We start from the raw sequence: 16,635 nt of genomic DNA, 5'->3' as shown, positions 1-16,635 counted from the left end.
TGACTTCAGGTGATCCGCCTGCCTTGGCCTCCCAAAGTGCTGGGATTACAGGTGTGAGTCACTGCACCCGGCCATAAAAAATGTTTAAAAATTAGCTGGGCACAGTGGCATATGCATGTAGTCCCAGCTACTTGGGAGGCTGAGGAAAGAGGATTCCTTGAGCCCAGTTCGAGGCTCCAGTGAGCTATGATCATGCCACTGTACTCCAGTCTGGGCAACAGAGCAAGACCCTGTCTCTTAAAGAAAAAAGAAAAAAAGACTCACATGGTGACCCACACCTGTAATCCCAACACTGGGAGGCTGAGATGGGGGGGGTGTTGCTTGAGCCCAGGAATTTGAGACCAGCCTAGGCAACATCTCTTTAAAAAATACAAAAATTAGCTGGGCTTGATGGCATATGCCTATAGTCCCAGCTACCAGCCTGGGTGATGGTGAGACCCTGTCTCAAAAAACAAAAGAAACAAACAAGCAAAAAACCCACAAAAACCTGATGTGGTCATTTAATTGCTATGGGACCTGGAGCACATTATTTTGTCTCCCTGAACTCAGTTTCTGGCTCTCTAATTTGACCATCAAAAGAGATTTTACCCCAAATAGCCATGATTAAATAAGATGATGCATGTTAAATGCATAACACAGTAACTGCCTTGCACTGAGTGCTCGACAAATGTCTGCTGTTTTTATTTGATGAGCATGTATAGCTTGTTGATAGTTAAAATGAAGAACAAATATAAAATGTCATTATAACAGGTTCATCTGTTAAAGCACCACAAATACTTTCTTCTTTCTTGTTTGCTAATTTGCAGACATCCCAGCGGGGTTGGTGTTAATCACTGCTACATTGATTGAACTTCTATTAAATGCCATGCACTGTATTAAGCCTGTATATATAATTACCTCACTTAATCTTCTCAACAACCCAGTGAGGTGGATTTAATTATCTTCCATTTTTACAAATAAGGAAACCAAGGCTCAAAAAAAAAAAAAAAAAAAAAAAAAAAAAAACAGACCTGTCTCACACCTAATGAGGGGCTTAGCTAGTCTTCCATTTCCTGGTGTATTAAATAGTGAAAAATGTTTCAGGCTGATTTCATAAATAGCGTAAGCATATCAAGCTTGTCAGATGCTTGTTTGTACTGGAAAACTGGAAATTAGGATATTTTACCGTTTGTTCCATCTGCTTCAAATTATCGCCTATTATTCAGGCTTTCTGAAATAGTCCCCATCTGAATCAGGAGTTTTGTGGATTGAATTACATGAACCTGACACGTACAGGGACAATAGCCACATTTTAGCCAACACCAAAATATCAAGTCTTCTTCCCATTACTGTAGTGTCTGAAGCAGGAGTCATCCCAGGCCCCCAGAACTTGAGGAAACTTGAGAAGGGTATCACCAACGTGGCCCAAGAACCAGGATTAGCATCAAGAAGAGCCATGACCCTACCAGGAAATCATTGCCTGGCACCAGAGCCCCTGTGACAAAGTGGATGGGAGATTCCACGGCAGAACTGAGCTAGGAGAACGGAGAGCTGGACAGAATGAAGGCTCATTGGTCCATCCAAAAAACATTGATTAGGCACCGTACTGAGAATAGATATACCATGAGGAGCAAGAAAGTTGTTGCCCTCAAGAGGATCGCATAAAAGTCTATAGAGAAGCTGGGTGCAGTGGCTCACACCTGTAATCCCAGCACTTTGGGAGGCAGAGGCAGGCAGATTATGAGGTCAGGAGCTCGAGACCAGCCTGGCCCATCTCTACTAAAAATACAAAAATTAGCTGGCCATGGTGGCACGTGCCTGTAGCCCCAGCTACTCGGGAGGCTGAGGCAGGAGAATCACTTGAACCTGGGAGGTGAAGGTTGCAGTGAGCTGAGATCACTCAAAAAAAAAAGTATATAGATAATAAGTTATATGAATTCACGCTCCAGATAATTATGGGACAATCACTATGTGCTGGGCCTTGCATTCTGGGCTGAACAAGGCAAATGAAGGAGCTTATAGTTAGCGTATGACAGCGCTGTCCAGTTAGAAACATAATGTGAGCCACATATATTTCCTAGCAACCTCATTAAGAAGCAGCAAGTGAAATAAATTTTGGTAATATTAAAATATTTCATTTAGCCCATTACATCAAAGAATACTGTCATTTCAACATGTAATCAATATTAAAAATTATCATTATTATTATTTTGAGACAGAGTCTTACTCCGTCACCCAGGCTGGAGTGCAGTGGCATGATCTTGGCTCACTGCAATCTCTGCCTCCTGTGTTTAAGTGATCCTCCCACTTCAGTTTCCCAAGTAGCTGGGACTACAGGCATGTGCCACCACACCCTAATTTTTGTAGAAATTAGGCTTTGCCATGTTGGCCAGGCTGGTCTCGAACTCCTGGCCTCAAATGGTCCCCCCGCCTTGGCCTCCCAAAGTGCTGAGATTACAGATGTGAGCTACCTTGCCCCACCAATATTAAAAAGTATTACTAAGATTTTTCCCCAAATGAACCCTTTGAAATCTGGTATGTATTTTATACATACAGCACATCTCAGTTTAGCCACATTTAAAGTACTCAGTAGCTACATACAGTGAGTAGCTATCTTTCTGGACATCATAGATTTAGACAATAAAGGGTTCAGTGATGCCTCCTTTACAGGAAGGCTGCTGCATCTTGTGGGGGCTTAATGAAGCAGCTCCAGCTTGGATCCCCCATTCTCTGGTATCCCCTCTCCCCCATCTTGGCAGAGCAGAGTCAGGTATATATCAGGCATGCCTGATGGAATCCTGTCTCATGGTCCAGAGCCTTCTTGAGGCACGACACCAAATCCTGGGTGTGCTTCTCTAGCACATATCCTACTGGAGTTAACTTTACTATGCCCAGCATTTGTTCATTCAGTCCATCACTACCTGTTTACTAAGTGTTGACCTCTGTGCTAAGCACTGTGAACGCACGCCAGTGAACACAGACTTTTGTTGGTTCATAATCTCATCAAGATAAACAAGTCACCTACAACGAATAAATCATTAAAAATCATGAGAAATTAGTGGGTACTCTCAGCTACTCAGGAGGCTGAAGCGTGAGAATCATTTGAACCTAGGAAGTGGAGGCTGTGGTGAGCCAAGATCATGCCACTGTACACCAGCCTGTCTTAAAAAAAGAAAAAGAAAAATCCAAATTGAGAGACAGTCTACAAAATGTCTTACCAACACTTTAAAACTGTCAAGGTCATGGAAATCAAAGGAAGACTGAGAAAGCATTCCAGATGGAGGAGATTAAGGAGACATAACTAAATAAACATATCATTCTGTATGGCAGAGAAAATGGACATCAATGGGAAATTGGCAAAATCCAGATAGGGTCTATGGTTCAGTTAATGCTAACGTACCAGTGTTAATTCCTTAGTTTTGATAAATGTATCATGGTCACATAAGATGCTAATATTAGGAGAAGCTGGGTGAAGGGGACATGGAAACTCTATGTACTAGGTTTTAAATTTTTCTGTAAATTAAAATTATTCCAAAATAAAAGTTTCATTTAAAAAAATGAAGTTGCTCATTGCAGGGTGTGGTGGCTCACGCCTGTAATCTCAGCAATTTGGGAGGCCAAGGCGGTCGGATCACTTGAGGTCAGGAGTTTGAGACCACCCTGGTGAAATATGTTGAAACCCCATCTCTACTAAAAATACAAAAATTAGTCAGGCGTGGTGGCACACACCTGTAATCCCCGCTACTTGGGAGGCTGAGGCAGGAGAATTGCTTGAACCTGGGAAGCAGAGGTTGCAGTGAGCTGAGTGAGATTGAGCCACTGCACTCCAGCCTGGGTGACAGAGCAAGACTCCATCTTAAAAAACCAAACATCAGCGGGGCTTGGTGGCTCACGCCTGTAATCCCAGCACTTTGGGAGGCCGAGGCGGGTGGATTACGAGGTCAGGAGATTGAGACCATTCTGGATAACATGGTGAAAACCATGTCTACTAAAAATACAAAAATACAGTGAAAATGGATGGAGATTTGTCCTGAGGTAAACCTGGCACGCATTCCTCACATATGCAAGAAAGCTGAGTGAGTGTCAAATCAGAAGTCTGCAGATGGAGAGAGGCAGAGACACAGGACAGGGAGTCCCAATGGAATTCCAGTCCCTGGTGTTGTCTGGCAAGTCTGACTTGATCTCTGCCCTCCCCCTCATTTGATTACATAAGGTTTCCAATCAATATTACTCTTTATTTATTTCTTTTTAGCATAAGTTAGGTTTCTGTCACCAACGCATTCTGGCTAAAAGCCTGAGTCTTTTCCTTAACTTGCCCCAAATGGCCAGTTATTATGAAATTCCACTGAGGGTTTGGCTGTTGGATGAGGCACTGCGGGTATTTTGCTTTTCCAGGTTGACTTTCCCATCTGTGACACTGGCCTACCTAATGAGGGATTCCAGCAAACAGGGTGGCATGCTGAGCTCTCAAAATAAACATGTTTTGACAGCCCCTGCACACAGTATTCAGACAACAATCCATTATCAGTGCTTGCTCTTATTTTTTGATCCCTAAATGTATTTCCTGGCATTAAAAATAAAACAGCAGGCACACTCCCTCCAAGAAGGAGAAGTATGTGTGTGTAAATTGGGCTTTTTTTTTTTACTGGAGAGGGTGTTCTGGGGTATGAGTGAAGGCCCAGTGAGGGCTTGGGCTAACAATTAGAACTACCTGGAAAATGGTGTTTTCAAGAGTGGAGGAAGTGGGCTCAAAGGCACTTGAGGAGGAAATTTCAAGGTGGAAAATTGTGGTCAACAAGGCTTACATGGGACCTGATCTCAACGGAGACACCCTTCCTAAATGGCATGGCTAGTCCCAGAAGGGCACTTGAAAACTTTTGAGGAATACAGTCCAAAGTGCAGGACCCTCTTAAGGCACAGGGTCTGGCACAAGGGACCCCACTTGCCTGAATCTAGTGGTGTTACTACCATCTGCTGCATACTGTTTACTAAGACTTAACAGTAGGAGCAAGAAGGTGGGTTCAGCACTGACCCAATGAAGCTTCTATCCATCTCCTCATCCATCCATCCATCCCTCCCTCCCTCCATCCCTCCATCCATCCACCCACCCACCCACCCATCCATCCCTCCCTCCCTCCCTCCCACCCTCCCTCCATCCATCCATCTAACACATGTTCACTGAGCACTCACACCATGCCAGTATGGCGTTAGGTTCAGGAGAAACAGCAATGGGTCTGACCAACTGTTTCTACCCTAAGCTGGTACTGCACAATTAAAAAAGAAGGAAAAATAAAACAAGAAAAAAATGGCTACAGATGTATTTCACATACAGCTGTTCAGTTAGAAACTTTTCTCAGTTACAGTTCTTGAAAAGTGTTCCAATTACTGTGACTATATACAATTTACCCCAAAACTTGGTTGGGGTAAATGACAATATTTATTTTATTCATGAATCTGCTATATGGACCTCTCTCTCTCTCATTTTTTTTTTTTTTTTTTGAGATGGAGTTGTTGCCTAGGCTGAAGTGCAATGGTGCAATCTTGGCTCACTGCAACCTCCACCTCTCAGGTTCAAGCAAGTCTCCTGCCTCAGCCACCCGAATAGCTGGGATTACAGGCATGCGCCACCACGCCCAGCTAATTTTGTATTTTTAGTAGAGATGGGGTTTCTCCATGTTGGTCAGGCTGGTCTCAAACTCCTGACCTCAGGTGACCCACCTGCCTTGGCCTCCCAAAGCGCTGGGATTATATGCATGAGTCACTGTGCCTAGCCTCTTTAAAAAAAAAATTATATATATATATATATTTTTATATATATGTATATATTTTATATATACATATATAAAATATACATATATATGTATATTTATATATACATATATACATATATATACAATATATATGTATATATACACATATATATACAATATATATACATATATATGTGTATATATATATATGTGTATATATATGTGTATATATATACGTATATATATATACACATATATATGTGTATATATATATATGTGTGTATATATATATACACATATATATGTGTGTGTGTGTATATATATATATATATATGTATATATTTTTTTCATGGATCTACATCTCTTATGGTCTGCTCTCAATAGGGTTAGTTTGTCCCTGCTTAGCTTGGTGTCAGGTGAGGGTGGAGGCTTGAAGCTGGGGCTGGAATCATCTGATGGCTTCCTCAGTTGTATGTCTGGCTATTGATGTTGACTATCAGCAAAGCCTTAGCTAGGGCTGGTAGTTGGAACACCTCTTCATGTTTTCTTTATGTGGCTTGGGCTTTCTCCAAGCATGGTGGCTGGGGTCCAACAGTGAGCATTGTAATAGGGAGCAAGACTGGTAGAAGCTGTGTCTTCTTTATGACCTAGCCTCAGCAATCACATAGCATCACTTTGCCCTATTGGTTGGAATGCTCACAGGCTCAGCCAGACTCAAGGAGAAGGAATATTGATCCCACTTCTCAGTAAGAGGAGTGTCAGTTACATTGTAAGGAGAAGCATGGGATGGATCATATAGATTGGTGTGGCATCTCCCAGGTTGATGCTTTCAATGTAAATAAAACGAAACAGACTGGTGTAGTCATCTTTGGAAAAAAAGTCTGTCACGAAAGCTTATACTGCTGCTGCTCCTTTTTCCAATGCTGTGCCTTTCCAAAGACACTATACAAAGTGATATTTTGACATTACAGTTTGAGATGAAAACATTCTCCAATTTAGTTAATGTTTTTAGTCAGAGATCATGCTGTGGAACAAATCTGAATTGTGCACTCTGGAGAATCCCAAATGTTTTACTGTCTTGCATCTCATGTGTCTCTTAAGTTTATTGTACATGTGTGCTTTTCTCATATGTTTCTAATGTTTAGTCTTTAATTTTCCCTTAAGGTATATGTGTGTATGTGTGTTTTATTTTTATGTTGGTTTAAGTGAAGCCCTCAAAAGATTTAAAAAATTAGCAAAGAGCGCAGAAAAATCATATCATTTATGCCAGGCACAGTGATGTGTGCCTTTAGTTCCAGCTACTTGGGAGGCTGAGGCAGGTGAATGGCTTGGGCCCGGGAGTTTGAAGCCAGCCTGGGCAACATAGCGAGGCCCTGTCTCTTAAAAAACAAACCATCTTTTAAAGAACGACACTTGCATCTCTCCTCCACCAACTTGCACCTAATATTAAATCTTGTCTTTCTGGCCAGTGTAATAAGTCTTAATGTCTTACATTTTATGTAAAAGCCGTATTTTAAGCAAAGTTACTTATTGCTTGTATAATTTTCTGTTGCATCGATATATTCTTTTCTATTAAAAATATTTAGGGGCCTTAGGTTGGAATTGAACAGAATTTTGCCCATTTTAATTAATGGAAAAAATTTAACAGCTTTCCTCCTAGAAGCAGAATTTCAGGAATGAATTAAAACCCCTAGGAGGGTGATAGCTGTATGTTTGTCATCTCCCCAAGGGCTTTTGGACAGCTTTCCCATCTTCTGTGCCTGTCACTTTTCTAATTCCCATCACCTATTGTTCTTCCAATTAGTCACTCTCCCTCTCTGTTACAGGTGTTCAGTATTGTGTTAGAATGCATCTGGTTACAAGTAACAGAAAACTCAACAAACTCTGGTATACTTAAGATTCCTCACTCCCATAAGACAGGAAGGTAGTACAGGGTTTGTGTCGCTGCTTGAGTATGACCTAAACAGGCAGGCTCCTGTCTTTCTGCTCCACCTTCCTTAGCACAGTCCTCCTCATGACCGCTAGGCTGCTGTGTACCAGGTGTCGCCTAGTTCCAAGCATGAAGCAGGGGAAAAGTGAAGGACACAAACTTCTCCAAGGGAAGAAGGAAGGGAAGGTCTCCTTTGACACTTCTGCCTACATCTTATTGGCGAGGACTTTTTCTCACTGCCACCCTTAGCAGCAAGGAAGGTAGAGAACTGTGTGCTTTGCTTTCCAGACCCTGTAGTGTAGGAAGGCGAGGGAGCGGTTGAAATAGATACTGAGTTAGCCTGCTACATAATTTGTCACACTGCGTTGAACTGAAATGTATTGCTTGGATCCACAGTGTCCTGTAAATAACCTTGTTCCTATGCTAGCACATTCTTACTTTTCTTTTTCCTTTTCCTTCCTGTAGCTATTCTCCTGGGGGCTGAGGTGTGGTCTCGATGGAACACTCTTCAATTTTACCCTTTCTATGATGATACTAGTTCCCTTATCACCCATTCCTCACCTCAGTTAGAAGAGACTAACTTCCGAGGTGAGGAGTCAGAATCTTCTTTGCTCCTTTCTGCTTTTCAGACACCCGTGTCTTCACCTCTACTCAACACCCTGACCCCTCTCTCTCTGAATTCCCAAGGTCAGACCCAAGGCCAGGTCCTTCATGAAGAATTCCACCATTCCTCCCTCCTCTTCTCGCTCAGTCCAAGTTTCCTCCTTTACACTCTCAAAGCACTTAAACTGTACCTCTCCAATGGTACTAATTATTTTCTTCGTTGAAGTGAAAGCAAGTTATTGAAAGTGGTACCGTTGACAAAATGTCTGGAGCATTGCAGGTGCTCAAAGAGGTATCTCTTACTATTATTATTACTGCCTTATCTCTATCAGATTCAGCTCTTTAATGAGAGGCTCTAAATCTTATGTTCCATTCACCTTTGTAACCCACACCAGGCCTGGAATAGAGCACTGCTCATAATTAATGATGTGCCCATGTAATAAGAGGGCGGCGAGTAAAGAACATCATTTCAGAGGAAGGGTGCTGTAATTTTGGGATGGGAGAAATTCCTAGAGCCTCTGTGGGAGCCAGAATCTTGCAGACAAGCCCCTTACTTCGCCTGCACCGAAAACAGGTAGAGTGTGTTGCCGTAAGATTCCTAAAGACGCAGGTGGAGTGCCTCCTCTGTGATGCGATGAGGTAGGTGGATCCGTCGCTTCACTCCTCCCTCGCCATTTGATCCGGAAAGGGAGGACGGAATGCGCCCCGCGCGGCGATCTGGGATAGCTGCGCAGGCGCAGCTTCCGGCTCCGTGTCTCGGGAATTATTTGACGCCACCGGTTCAGCCCCGCAGAAGGCTCTCAGCTGGCGCACCGCGCACGCGTAGTGGCCCACTTGGCTAGGGAGTTATTTGACGCCGCCGCCCCTGGCAGTCGGAAGTTGCCTGAGCAGAGCCCAGCCGGCTGGCCCGACTGGCCTTCGTCGTCCCTTGGCACCCTGGGAGAGTGGCTGACGGGTGGACGACGGACTGCCTGAGGACGGCCGGCCAGGGCAGTGAAAGCGCCAGCCCAATGGCACGGGTCGCGTGAGGCGGAAGGCCGAGTGCGGCCGGCGGCGGCGGCGGCGGCGGCGCCCGCCCCAGCGATGCGGGCCCCGCCCGTAGCCTCAGGTAACTGGGCAGCCGGCTCCTCCGCGGCCGGACCCTCCCCTCTCCTTTCCTTTCTTCCCCTCCCGGCGGTCTGGGGACGGCTGAGGCTTGTTTCTCGACCCTGGGTGCTCCAGGGGCCCGGCCTTTGGAAGCGCATCTCCAAATTTTTGGGAGACCCACGGGGGCGGGGAAATCTCGGCCCTGGAGTGGGCGGCTGCTGTCGAGTCTGTGTAAACCCGGTCTAATCCTTAGGAGCTGCCCCGGCCGGGCCAAGCCCTCTCCTGGCAGCCTGGGGGAGGGGGCGGGTCTGGAGCTGAGCGAGACAACTCTGGCAAAGAATTTGGTCCAGCAGAAAGGGTAGGCGAGTTGCTGCCGCCCAGTGGGGACGATACTGCCCATTGCACAGTGACACTGATGAGGAAGAGTTGATAATGAGAGTAAACAGCTAACCCCCATTAAGCGATTGTTATCCGCCAGGCATCATGCCATTACGTTAACCACGTCTGATTTCACAGCAACCCTGTGAGGTAGGATTATTGTCCCCATTTTACTGATGAGGCGACTGAGTCCCTGGGTGGTTGGGTGACTTAATTACCCAAGGTCACATAGCTAGTAATTTGAACCGAAGCAGTCCGACTCCACAGTTCCAAGTGCTTAACAATTAGGGCAGTGGCTCTCCTACTTTGCTACACCGTAGAATCACCTGGGGGAACTTTTGAAGGTTTCTGATGCCCATGTGGCATCCCAGACCAATACAGTCAGAATGTCTAGTGGGTGAAAGCCAGACTTCAGTATATTTTTTAAAGATGCCCAAGTGATTCCAGCGTGCAGCAAAGTTTGAGAACCGCATGTAATTTGCTAATTCTGCATCTCAAAATGCATCTCTGCTTCTCCACCTTAAGTGTGCAGGGGAATTGTCTGGGACCTTGTTAAACATGCAAGTTCCACCGCAGAGATCTTTTCTTTAGGTCCGCTGACCACTACACCTGGTGAAAGACTGTTGGGAGTGGGAAGTAACTTTCTCTGCAGGGATTCAGAGTCATCTGGAACATTTGAAATGTATGCATCTTATGCAAAACTGTTCGTTTTCAATTTTCCTAAATATACAGTACTTACAGGTGTAGCATCCCTAACCTCTGGGTGGTTTTTGCGTATGCTATTCATCTACCTAGACCATCCTCTGAGCTTTCTGACCACTCCACCCCAACGCCTACAGTTCTGCTCTCTCCTGTATACATATACACACCCTTTTCTTTTCTTTTTTTAGACAGAGTCTTGCTCTGTTGCCCAGGCTGGAATGCAGTGGCATGATCTTGGCTCACTGCAACTTCCACCTCCTGAGCTCAAGCAATCCTCCCACCTTAGCCTCCCAAGTAGCTGGGACTACAGCTGTGTGCCACCATGCCTGGCTAATTTTTGATTTTTTTTTTTTTTTTAAATTTTGTAGAGTTGGGGTTTCTCCATGTTGCCCAGGCTGGTCTCAAACTCCTGGGCTGAAGGGTCCCAAACCCACCTTGGCCTGCCGTAGTGGTGAGATTAGAGATGTGAGCAACCGTTCCAGGCCTACATACCCTTTTCTTCCTTTCTCTGGCTACATAGCTTTAAACATTCCCTTCAAGGTATCTCTGTAACTGACCCCCACCCACCTTGAGTCCTTCCAATTTGCTCTTTAGCAACATCATAGTGAAACTTATCAGTTATTTTTCTGGGTTGTAATTCTGTCCGTTCTTCTGGATTATGAGAAGCTTTAGGGCAGGGACCATGTTTTCTTCATCTCTGTATTCCTTCCAGTGCTTTGACATACAGACTCATAAAGCTTTTACTGATGGAATGGTTGGGTCCCTTTATGTTATAGATGGATCACGTTGCAAACAGATACTTCTTTATTTCCATTTTTGTAAAAGATGTTTGGTAGTGCCCAGCTTATAGAGTTTTGTTCTTTTTGGTTCGAAATGAACATTTTAGTTATGTTCAGTCATTTGTCCAGCAGTTGAACTCACACACTGACCAATTGCAAGGCACTTTGTAGGACTAACCATGTGCAATCAACATTGCTTGATTTTTAGTGTCTGATTTTATTACAGACGCAATCATGTCTATAGGGAAAGTCTTTTTATTATTGTTAGGCCTTTGCATGTGTTCCCTACTTCATTTTCCAAAAAAGTGTTTAGTTGTCATCCACTAAATGGCACTGCCTTGTTGTTATTGGAAATACAAGTAGATGGAGTTGCCATTGTTAATAGTTGATTCTGTTCACCGAGAGAGATGATGTAAATACTTAATGAGGAGTAAAATCATGATGTCACAGGAATTGACAAACTTAGCACATATTTATTGCAGAATGCCTGAACTGCCATTGGTCCGTTTGCCATGTTTACAAGTTTTAAAGGAAGGCAGGCCAATAATTCAGATTGGATTTGTTCTTGGCTGGTCTTAAAACCATGTAAGGGTTTGCAAATCTTAGTGAATGTGTGTGTGAAGGTTATTATGATGAGGTTTTTGGACAGTACAGATTTTTATAGCAGTTAAATATGACAAAGTACGTAGACTGAATTAAGAACACATTTCATAAAATATTCCTTTTTTTTTTTCCTGAGATGGAGTCTCGCTCTGTCCCCCAGGCTTGAGTGCGGTGGCATGATCTCGGCTCAACTACAACCTCTGTCTCCTGGGTTCAAGCGATTCTCCTGCCTCGGCCTCCTGAGTAGCGGGGACTACAGGTGCCCGCCACCATGCCTGGCTAATTTTTTTGTATTTTTAGTTGAGAGAGGATTTTGCCACGTTGGCCAGGCTTGTGTCGAACTCCTGGCCTCAAGTATTCTGCCCACCTCGGCCTCCCAAAATGTTGGGATTACAGGCGTGAGCCACCATGCCTGGCCTATAAAGTATTCTTTATAAATATTTTCTTTGTTCTGTTTTGTACTATTTGCTCGATTTTCAGGCTTAGCACTAATAGAAACTGATGGGACAATTTATGTTAAATTCAAATACTTAAGAAACCTGTCCTTGTGTCTCTGATCAGATATGGACACAGTATCCAGTTCTTACTTTAGCACATGGAAGAAACTTAATCTTTAAGCCTGAAAGTTTAAGTCTTTAGTTGAGCCCCAAAGTAAAGGTGAAAAATTCCACATGCTCAGAGAACAAAAGTGACTCTAATCGTGATAGCTTGGGACCTAGAAATGGATTCTGTTTAATACAAGGTACTCATCAGTGTTAGCAAGTGTGTTTCCTGACACGTGCAAAGACTTTTTGGGCAGAATACTTGATTTTCTTTGGTGCAAGGTGATTTAAGTTTTAAAATTAAGCTGCATGGAGTTTCATTCTATCTTCTTATAGATGTGGAAAATAACTTGGCCAAGGCTACATGGTTAGCTTCCAGCACCTCCAGTACTAGAACGTAGCCCTCCTTCCTCTGGACAGTGTCCTCTTTCACCCCTGCCCCCTGCCCCATGAGAAAGGTTGTCTTGTGTATTATTGGTTTGTGTTTGCACGTCTGTGTGTATGTATGGGATAGGAAAGTGGAGAGAGTGATCTGCTTATGTTTGAGAAACTCAGGTATCTAGAGGCTCCTCAACTTATGATGGGATTACTTCCCAATAAACCTATCAAAGTTGAAAAGATTGTAAGCCAAAAATGCATTTAACATAGCTATTGAACATAATAGCTCAATGCATTTAATATACCTACTGAACAGAATAGCTTAGCCTCATCTACCTTAAACATGCTCAGAACATTTACATTAGCCTACAGTTGGGCAAAATTATCTAGCACAAAGTGTATTTTATAATAAAATGTTGAATATTTCATGTAATTGATTGAATACTGTACTGAAAGTGAAAAACAGAATGGCTATGTGGATATTCAAAGTACAGTTTTTACTGAAAGCATATTGCTTTCACACCCTGGTACAGTTCAAAATCATAAGTTGAGGACTGTCAGTATAGTGAGTACTTAGTGTGTTTTCACACACTTAGCTATATAAACTGGGGATAAAAAGATAAATAAGACATAGCCCCTTTCCTCAAGGAGTCTAATCAAAGTTGAAATAAAAATAATAGTGTAGTATCTGAAGCAGCTCTGTGAGATAGAATTTTCTACAATCATGGAACTAAATCTTACCTGCTCTGATATGGTAGCCACTGGCCACATGTGACTCGGAAGCACTTAAAATGACTAGTGTAAGAAGTGGAGTTTGATTCAAATAGTTAAAACTATTTTAATTAAAACTATTAAAATTAAAAAAAATTTAAATTTAAATAGTTACATGTGGTGATAGCTACTGTATTGGACAAAGAAGGTCTGAGGCATAAAAGATGAGAACTGTGGTGGTGCTGGTGGGGGCAAACAGGGTATTCAAATATTCTTTGGGGCCGGGCACGTTGGCTCATGCCTGTAATCCAAGCACTTTGGGAGTCTGAGGCAGGCGGATCACCTGAGGTCAGGAGTTCAAGACCAGCCTGGCCAACATGGTGAAACCCCGTCTCTACTAAAAATACAAAAATTAGCCAGGTGTGTTGACACGTGCCTGTAATCCCAGCTACTCAGGAGGCTGAGGTGGGAGAATTGCTTGAATCCCGGCAGCAGAGGTTGCAGTGAGCCAAGATTGTGCCACTGCATTCCAGCCTGGGTGACAGAACAAGACTCCGTCTCGGGGGAAAAAACAAAACAAAACAAATATTCTTTGGTTAGATTAGCAAACACTACTGCTTTCCATTTTTTTGAGCGTGGGTGAGATGCAGGCAGAACCTGTCTGTCTTTCCTGTAATTCAGGTGTTTGACGGGATCTCTAATAGCATCTGGTACACAGGTGAATACATTCCTTTTTTTGCCAGCTTTATTGATGTTTGCCTTATGGGGTCAGTAGGACTGCAACAGAAAAATGAACTATAGTCCTTTTGCCTTTATTAGTCATGAGGTTATATGGATGAACTTGGTGGACCTGTGTACCTTAAAATCCAGCACAGTTCATTTATTTGCTCAATGTTTTAGCACCCTGTACCCTATTTTTCCCAAGAGAAATAGGCATGCCTTATAAAGTGTACCTTCCATTGGTACATTTTAAAGTATGTCAACTTAGGTTGCTTTATTTGATCCTTCTCCCAGGCCACTCTAGATAGGCACTGCTGGTATTCTCCCTGTTTTTATAGATGAGGAAACTATGACAAAGAAATGCCAGGTGGCCTGGTGTGGTGGCTCACCTGTAATCCCAACATTTTTTGAGGTCGAGGTGGCAGGATTGCTTGAGCTCAGGAGTTTGAGGCCAGCTTGGGCAGCATAATGAGACCTTGTCTCTATGAATTTTTTTTTAAAAATTAGCAGAACATGGTGACATGCACCTGTAATCTCAGTGACTTGGGAGGCTGAGTGGGAGGATTACTTAAGTCTGGGAGGTGGAAGCTGCTGTGAGCCGAGATTGTGTCACTGCACACCCCACACCGGGCAACAGAGTGAGACCTTGTCTCAAAAAGAGAAATGCCAGTTGACTTGTCCAAGGTCATACGGTGAGGTATGGAGTCTGTACAAAGGGACGCAACATTGGACTTTGAGGCAAGAGGTGGAGTTTCTTGTCCCAGCTCTGCTGTTACTTGATGTGATCCTGAGCAAGTCATAGCTTTACTTTGTTTCCTTTCCTAGTGGTTGGTGACATCTGTCTTACTTACGCTTCTAGGGTTATTGGAATAAAATGAAGTAACATGTGAAAGCTCTTTAAAAATGATCAATTATGCAAAAGTACGTTGTGCTCAAGCAATATCTCAAGTAGATTCCCTCCCTCCCTCCCTTCCTTCCTTCTTTTTGGAGATGGAGTCTTGCTCTGTTGTCCAGGCTGGAGTGCAATGGCATGATCTTGGCTCACTGCAGCCTCTATCTCCTGGATTCAAGCAGTTCTCCTGCCTCAGCCTACCCTGTAGCTGGGATTACAGGCACCCACCTCCACACCTGGCTAATTTTTGTATTTTTATTGGAGTTGAGGCTTCGCTGTGTTGGCCAGGCTGTTCTCAAACTCCTCACCTCAAGTGATACACCTGCCTTGGCCTCCCAAAGTGCTGGGGTTACAGGCATGAAACACCATGCCTGGCCTCAAGTAGTTTTTTTGTTGTATTATGCTGCTGTCATAACTCATCAATTACCATATTGAATTCTACTGTACTATGGTGTCATCTTTGGTTTCTCTCGTCTTCCTCACTATGAAACTTTCTCTCGGGCAGCCATTGTGTTTTGTTTATATTTGTATCTCTAAATCTAGGACAAATTTGACATGTAGCTGGTGTTTAATGTTTGTTTCATGAAATAACTGATGTCTGGATATGCTTTACAAAGTTTTAAAGAATTGTTCTCTGTAATTAGATTTGAAGCTCCTTGGGAACAGGGATGATGTTTATTTTCTGTGCTTGTTGCATAGAAGGCATGTAATAAATATAGGTTGAATCAATTAATGTAATTAATGTCAGGCTGTGGTCTTAGAGTGTCCACCATTGTATTGATTATTTGGGTAATTTGTGATTTAGACCAAACTTGCATGTTATTTTTTGGTGGTGCTTACAAGCTATAAGCTGTTACCCAGCACGCAGAACCTGCAGAGAGAATTCTTAGAAAATGAGTACATATAGAGTTGTGAAGGAAATTAAGGGATCTGCAGGAGGGCACTGTTGACTTCTTCCCCTTCTTCCCATCATATTTACTTCTGGAGCATTGAAGATAGAGATTTCTCTGCTAGCAGCTCAGGTTGGTAGTAGACAGTCCACTGGGGAGGAGACTCAAGATCCCTAACTTTGCAGTTGAAGTCCTTTATCACCTAACTTCAGTTATATCTTCATATCTCACTGCAGTGCCCAACTCCTCCCATGTACCTCTCTGATTGCCCTCAACCCTAGCCTATTGGTAGCCACATTGGAGTTTTCTCTTCTGCTATCCCTTCAGTGTATCTTAAACACTTCCCTCAAATTGCTTTAATGGAAATTTAGTACCTGATGTGTCATTCCTCTGATAAGGTTAAACTTTCTTCTTGGTGTGACCTTGGCTCACTGCGACCTCCACTTCCTGGGTTCAAGTGATTCTAATGCCTCAGGCTCCTGAGTAGCTGGGATTACAGGTGTGCGCCACCATGCCCGGATAAGATAAGGTTAAACTTTTGCTCATTAATTACAAATATCCAATCCTGGCATTTAGAGTCCTTCAAAATTGGTCACTGCTTACCTTTGAAACCTTACCACCTTCTACATATAGCATTCTTTCCTTTCACTCTGGGTTTTCAGTTTCTGGTGCCTTTTTTTTTTTTTTTTTCT

The 16,635-nt window shown here is 43.3% G+C and overlaps 1 protein-coding gene across 1 annotated transcript in view; it reads left to right on the top strand.

Annotated features, from left to right (window-relative positions):
- The first annotated feature begins 9,095 nt into the window (after positions 1-9,095).
- RALGAPB (Ral GTPase activating protein non-catalytic subunit beta) overlaps positions 9,096-16,635 on the top strand; it is a 102,162-nt gene continuing 94,622 nt past the window's right edge. Inside the window, exon 1 of the mRNA XM_037734420.1 lies at positions 9,096-9,370. The gene's annotated coding sequence lies outside the window, so the exon portion shown is untranslated. The remainder of the gene's footprint in view (positions 9,371-16,635) is intronic.

The sequence above is a fragment of the Cebus imitator genome, unplaced genomic scaffold, assembly GCF_001604975.1.
Source record: "Cebus imitator isolate Cc_AM_T3 unplaced genomic scaffold, Cebus_imitator-1.0 Scaffold18, whole genome shotgun sequence".
Lineage (NCBI taxonomy): Eukaryota > Metazoa > Chordata > Mammalia > Primates > Cebidae > Cebus > Cebus imitator.
This window is presented reverse-complemented; position numbering and strand designations above follow the sequence as displayed.